Genomic DNA, 7673 nt, shown 5'->3' with positions numbered 1-7673 from the left:
ATAGCACAGATGGTTCAAGTATTAACCAGAAATTACTTTTTGCAAACACACACAAATGTGTCAATAAGTAAGCTACTATGGAAATAAATAAACCACTTTCCTAATTCATTAAGACAATAGGAATCAGTTTAAGGGTGCGTCACATGCCTTGTTTTAATGCTGTGCCTCATAGGAGAAGAAATCAAGGTATAATACTTTGGTATATAATCAGGTCTGAAGGCACTGTTAGTATCTCTTGGATCACCATTTGACAATACTTATTGTCTTCCCCAAAAACAGTTCACATTGGAAGTAATCCCTGATATTTATTTTTATTTGTTTGTGTCTTTAGCATGCTCCTGAGAGAGGCACAGCTTTTGGGGAAGAAGGAATTGATATTAAATATGCATATCAGGACAAATGAGTTTGCTTTTTACAGCTTTATTTTCTGCCAATGGAATTTTGTTAAGCACAAATTAATGAAGCTTTAGGACTCTTACTCGCTCCTCCCATAGGACTAGTAAAAGTAAAATTCTGCTTTACTGAATCTTTCAAAAGAGGTAGTAAAAGAACAACAACAAAAAAAAATGAACAAGGAAACAACTCTTTACTTGCCATTCTATCAAAGTTTCACTTCTTGCATGGATTGCATTGGTCTTTGGTTGATCTTGTAATCATAAGTACTGGTATGGCAATTATGGCAACATGCATTTACTGTTAATATGCAGTTAGTTTTGTGGAAAAGTCTAAATCCCTGTCTTTCAATGACATATATTTATTTACCTAATATTCAATGTTTTCTCATAAAATCCTGAACTGAAGCAAAATTAAGATGTTATTAAGGTACTGGGGTACCTTTATATAGATTTGTGTCTTTATAAAAAGAGCTTGTGATTAGTTGAAAAGATTTGCAAATAAAATGACTAAAATGATGTTGAGCACAGTAGTACTTTTAAGAATACCTATGGGATACATTTTTAAAAGGACTAGTAAATACTTTATCTATATGCTAAGTATGCTGGGTAGTGACAAATCACTAATCAGTTATTTGCTGTGATTTTTTCCCTCTTTTTTCAAGGTATCTCAACTTATTTATTTATTTATTTAATGTAAAATAGAAATACTGTAGATTGCCTCTAGTAGTATGGAAATGTACTCTTCTGTCATCTGCATTCATTAAAAACAAAATTCTCTCTTTTTCTTTTCTTGTAAGTTTTATATGTTGGTTTTCAAAACAACAAACACCAGGAAGAGACTTTTCCATTTTGCCAGAGAAAACACGCCAGAAAAAACATGCTCAATATTTAGAATTCAAGGCAGTTATTTTTTTTTTGTTTGTTTGTTTTTCTTCTGCTAGTACTATTAGGTGTAGTTTAGCCAACGAAAAACATTACAATACATTACATGAAGTCATCTCTTTCCAATATATATAAAAAAAAAAAAAGAAAATTAAGTAATGAGCAAAACCTTCTAGAAATATGGGGGAGCAATTGCATTTTGCTTAAAGGAAAAGTTGAAAATCCATTTATTGTTGAATAGATGGCTTGTTAATCAGAAATTTGTTCTTTTTATATAAGCCATATTTTTATGTATTTTTTTTTCAGTGCTAGCAGAAGTTAATGCTTTGGGATAAATACTTGTTTTCAAATAAAGTCAAAAGGGTTATGAGAAAACAAGCTTCATGCTCCATGACTGATTAAGAAATTAATTAGCAAACATTTTTATTTGGAAAAAATATTGTATTTTTTTTGATTCTTTTTTTTTTATTTGGTTCGTCTGTTTGTTTTCCGGTAAAATGGTTAAGCACTTCAAGTAAACAAGATTATGTTTTAAAACTAGGGGAGTGGTAGCAGGAGAAAAGACAATACTAGTTCAGTACTGGAAATTTAATAAATTATTCCATTATACCTATAGGTTAGTAAACCTAGTGAAGTGAAGTCTAAAACCTTCTCCAAATGATATCATAATAATTTAAAATACATTCCTTTGCACCTGAGAGTTCTCCATGAAGCTTGGCATACGAAGATGAGATTTGAGATACATTTTGGTGTTACTGTCATGAAAGTTGGATTATGAGAAAATGATATAGTATCTACAACCAGTGTTTACAATGAAAGACAAATTTAAATTCAGTAGACTCTTATTTAAGTGACATAAGATTGTAACTAACACATCATAGTAAAATTACGTCTTACTCTCTCCTTGAAGTGCAAGTAGCCATTCCTATGCTGTGGTCATATTTAGACACTTGCTGATCTCTGCCTAGCTCACATAATCTAACCCATACATATACATGCTTTTCCAAACTGTATTGTCCAAATAGTAAATGAAGATTCTTTTTTATTTCTATCAGAAATAAGCAGCATGAACATGAGTGACTGCATATACTCACATACTTACTATCTGGGGCAAACTGTCACGCAGTTATCTTGAGCTCTTTTCAGACTTTATTCTTATTGTTCTCATTGAGTGTTCCAGTCATGGTACAACTTCATTCCCTGTTACAACTACTGCAAAGTGTTTTAACAGTATTGTTCATTTTGGAAATATGAAAGGTAATCCCTATATTGAAATTTGCACTCCTTTTTGGAATGAGAAATAAATTAATAGTAGCATGGGCCCAGATGAGAAAAATGGAAATAGGTGTCCTTTAATAGCAAGCTTAATCCTTTGAATGTGTAATCTACAATGTTAAAAAAATGGTTTCTTTGTTTAAGATACCAACTGGAAAAAAAATAAATCATGGGTTTTTCTTTACAACTAAATTTATCATGCTATTAAAATACAAAGAATGTAATGTGTTTACTCAGTATGGACTAACAATAAACAGGCTCCAGTCCCTGCCACCTTTTTAATTATGAGAACAGCTCAGCTATATTATCAATCTATCTTCCTGTCCTATTTCCTGCTTACATCTCTATTTCTGTACTTTTCTGACTCTTATCATTGTGGTACTCTTAAAGGTTAAGAAGAACTATCTGTCACTCCTTCTTCCTACCCAGTAAAAGTTCTATGGAGTATATATGTGGGATAAAATTTTAATGAGAAAAGCGCAACAGGTGAATTCTGCATTGTGAACTGAAATCCACAAGTTTAGAATAATATATTTTATGGTAAAAATGTGGAGTCTATGCTATGTAATACAGTGGTTTTGTTGTTGTTGCTGTTGTTGTTGTTTGTTTCAAGCTCTGTCTTCTAGTGCAGTCTGCTTTTATTGTTTGGTGGTATGTATATACTGTCAAAGGTGCTGGCCAAAAGCAGAAATGTGGTTGCCCATGTTGTTTTGACAATTTATTGTATAACACTGAACATGAAGATAGAGGTCTTGAAATGAATTGTGTGATTATGTGGTTGTTAATAAAACCAAAGAGTACCAGAAGAAGATATTCATAATTATGCCTTAGCTAGCTGGTACTCCAAATCTGAGCATTGTACCAGCTGAAAACTTTTGCAGATATGGACCAGTTACCAGGAAGATATAAAAGGTTTCAACAAGGACTTCTGGCTGAGCATTTTTACTAAATGCTTTGGAATAGGCATTTCCTTCTCAGAGCACCTTCGCTGCTGTAGACTTATTTGTCCTCCAGATCTCTTAGCTCCTTTTAGATACCAGATACCAGAGACAATGGAAGATGTCTGTGTTATATGAACTGGAAGGCACATTTAAATTTGACCTCCTTTTACTTGATACTTATTGCCTTTACAACTTCGCTGCAGGCTACACTATATACAGATATCAGAAGATCAGATAGAATAATGTAGGTGCTTACCATAACAATTTTAATATTGCTGGTTAGGATTCATTTACAGCAAGTGGCACTCTTTGAAAGTGAAAAATGTGTCCTTGAAGGTAAAATTCATATGATATAATGGTTCAAGAGAATTAAAAAGAACATGTTTCTACTAGTTATATATGTATAGCATATTTTATTTATTTATTTATTTATTTATTTATTTTTGCTTTAACTTGGAAGACCTGAAACATTACCTTAAAAGGGGGCATAATATGAATAATATGAGGATAATTGTGAATGGATAGGAGGTAAAGTATTCTTAATTGTACTAGAAAATGAAATATCCAGATAAATATGAAGTGAAGCATTTTGATTTGTAAGAGAAAATGTCACTAATAGATTACTGTAAGTAAACCCTCAACAGTCTTTAATATTACTGATACATAGTGGTTACTGGTAAGAAAGCAACAATAAGACATAATCAATACATTAATTTTATAGCTGAAGTATAGATCTGAGTCGGGTAGTAGTGATTTTAGCACTGTGATTAAATAGCTTTTGCTAGTCCTTGTCAAATGCTTACTTCTAATGTCTCCTGCTATTTGTTATCCAAAACAAATGTTAAATCAGCTACTGGGTTTACAGTAACATATCAACAAAAACTAAATCAGAACCAAAACCAAAGATTTATTAAATGAAATCAGATTTTTCTAATCAAATTCATTATTGTTGTCTGTTTTGACCTTATAAATAGTACTAGCCTCAAAGAACAGATATATATGGGATCAATTCACAGGTTTGAAATTAGCGTAATCAGAGGGAAGAGAAAAGGTCTCACTGAATTTCATAGTCCTTGTTTAACAGTATCTGCAACATGAGAAAACATAAACAAGACTAGAGGAACTCTCTCTTGGCTCATCCTACCTCTCAATAGGTAACTACTTCCTTCTCCACTCTGATTAGGAATCACCCAATTCTCCCTCTTTCCCTTTTCTAAAAGACTTTGGTAAGATTTTAGAGAATTAGGACAAAAGCAAAAATGTGAAATAGATGCTTCTCCAGAAACAGGAGCATATATCTACTAGTATATATGTATCTGAAAAATTCTTCATTATATTTACTCTGGCTAAAATGCTGGTCTGGGAACAGGTTGTAATTACAATCCATACATTTCTGAATGGCAAAGAGGCAAAGATATCTTATTTAAGCACATGGATTCTCACAGGAGTAATGAGATGGAATTAAGACACAGGAAAAATTAAACTGACTTTTGGTGATGGTGAGGAACACTTTTCCTTTAGTTTTAGTAATTGTACTTTAGAGCAGAATAATCTTCTCAGGAAAGTGGGGAGTCATGTCTATTGGGACATCTTAAAGTCAGCTGGATACAATCTGCTTGCTTACATACTTGGAGAAGGGCAAGGAGAAATCTTTTTATATACCCTTTCTATTATTTTAATACCTCATGGATAGATATATGTATGTGTACAGTTGTTCTAATGAGCAGAACTTTTGATTCTTTCTGTGCTGAAAATAAACAATGGAGAAATTCAGGCTATGCAGAGCTGCTTATCCATCAGTTGTCTAATAATCACATTCTTTGTATTTCAGTTAGTAGTAAGAGGATTTGATTATATTTGAAGATTTTAAAATTTGAAATATTTGAAAATTTTATAAAAGATATTTAAAATGTAAATAACCACTATACAATATACAGTATGTATTAATTATGAATTTAGAATACATTTCCAAGGCATAAATTAGTAATTCTTGTGTCTTCAACATCAGATATTTTATTTACTCTTATAAGAAGAAATGAATTCATATAATGGCTTTAATTCTTTGGAAATAAAATGATTATAATTATACACTTCATTTTTAGAAGGGTAGGTAGGAAGTGAAAGGCCAAAACAAATATGTGCATTTGTACATGTAATACTAAGATCCATTGGAACTATGTGTATTACCAGTACTGAAAAATATAGACTTGCAAATTGATTACTTTTTTCTAGGAAGGTACTGTGTGTCTTCTTATCAGCAGAAACTGTGTAAAGAGAATACACTCTCTATGAAGTGCTTTCCTGATTTGGATTGGCAAAGATCTGAAGAACACATTGCAATTTTAGCAGCAAGGCCACTCTTTTCAGAAATCGATCAGTAATCTGTAGGAATTAAGCACTGGTGGTAAGAAGTAGCTATAAATACTTTTTAATTTCCCAGTTGTTCCTCAAAGATGTACGTTTTCTTTCTTTCTTTCTTTCTTTCTTTCTTTCTTTCTTTCTTTCTTTCTTTCTTTCTTCTTCTTTCTTTCTTTCTTTCTTTCTTTCTTTCTTTCTTTCTTTCTGTCTTTCTCTTTCTTTCTCTTTCTCTCTTTCTCTCTTTCTTTCTCTTTCTCTATTTCTCTTTCTTTCTCTCTCTCTTTCTCTCTTTCTCTATCTCTCTCTTTCTCTCTTTCTCTCTCTCTCTCTCTCTTTCTCTCTTTCGTTCTTTCGTTCTTTGATGCAGATCAGGATAAAGTTGTCTTTCTAGGCCACAAGCACATAGTATCAGCTCATGTCAAGCTTTTCAGCCACCAGTAGCCCCAAGTCCTTCCCCACAGGGCTTCTTTCTACCCACTCGTTGCCCATCCTGTATTCATACTTGGGATCATCCTGACCCAGGTTCGGGACATTGTACTTGGCTGTATTGAACTTCTTGAGGTTTTCATGAGACCACTTCTCAAGCCTGTCATTAATTCTACCAACATAGCTATGATGTCAAGTAAGGACTTTGTAATATAAGAAAAACACATATTCTCACATTTATCTGCAGTATGTTGAAGGACGAGAAAGAAACATGTTTACAATTCACTATCTTTTAAGAAAATTACTTGTCTCTAATGATGCATGAGACACAGTTTTCCATTTTATAGTTTTTGAGAACTATAAAATTTTTTGAGAAAGCTTTTCATTAAAAATTGCACTTGATCATATAACCGTGAAGCTAAACTTGCAAGTTTTCTTTACAAAATACATCACTTTCTCAGGGCAGCTTAGAATATTCTGTGATAAAACTCAAATGCATCCTTTTAAATTAATGTTGAAATGTATGTGCTAAAGAACATACTAAAATGAGTTATTGTTGTTGACTAAGGCTATTTTTATATTATGGTAGTTCTGTCTAAGATAACATCTTAAAATGCAGCCTAAAATAAAACTTTGATTCTCCTTTTATTTGCATATTGGCTTTTTTTATCTCTTAACCTTACTTTTACAGAGCTATATAGGACGTGAATTTGGCTCTGGAAATACAAGGTAACATTAAATATTCTTCCATAATCAATTAAAAAAAAAAGATTTCCCCCTCTTGGGGAACCTGATGAAGGTCTTTACTGAACTGAGGTTGGAAGTTTTGGGAAAACCCTGAAATTACTAAGAATAATGATTTCAATATACGACATTCAGAAAGCAAATGATACACTGCTAAACATGGCTTTTGAATACAATTCACATCGTTGGTTTACGTGTGGTTTATAATTAATTGCAAGTGATTCATGATCTTAAGTTTCCAAATCAGAAAGAAATGCAGACAGCTGATTCATATTTTTTATGGTGAGCAGTAATTTGTACCTAATGACTAGTAAAGTGAAATTACTGAGTGTGCTCAACTGAATTTCCTGAATACATCAGTGGGAGTTTTATAATTTTACAGTCAGCATGATATATTCAGAATCAGTTTAAAAAGTGACATTTGGTTCAGATTAAGTTTATAAATAAAATTAGAACTGAATTGGCAGTATTTTCAATTTAATCTCTTTTACTCAGGGGTATATAATTTGGCTTTTATGTTTCTTTACATTAATTAGAAATAGCAATTGTAGGCACAAGATTAAAACCGCCATTACATGTCAACCTCCATGAGCAAGGAGGACATTGTCTGACTGGAAAATTAACTATTCTTTCTGCTAAAAACAAAACAAAA

This window comes from Aythya fuligula, chromosome 2, assembly GCF_009819795.1.
Source record: "Aythya fuligula isolate bAytFul2 chromosome 2, bAytFul2.pri, whole genome shotgun sequence".
Lineage (NCBI taxonomy): Eukaryota > Metazoa > Chordata > Aves > Anseriformes > Anatidae > Aythya > Aythya fuligula.
The sequence above is the reverse complement of the archived record's forward strand: the minus strand, read 5'-3'. Positions refer to the sequence as shown.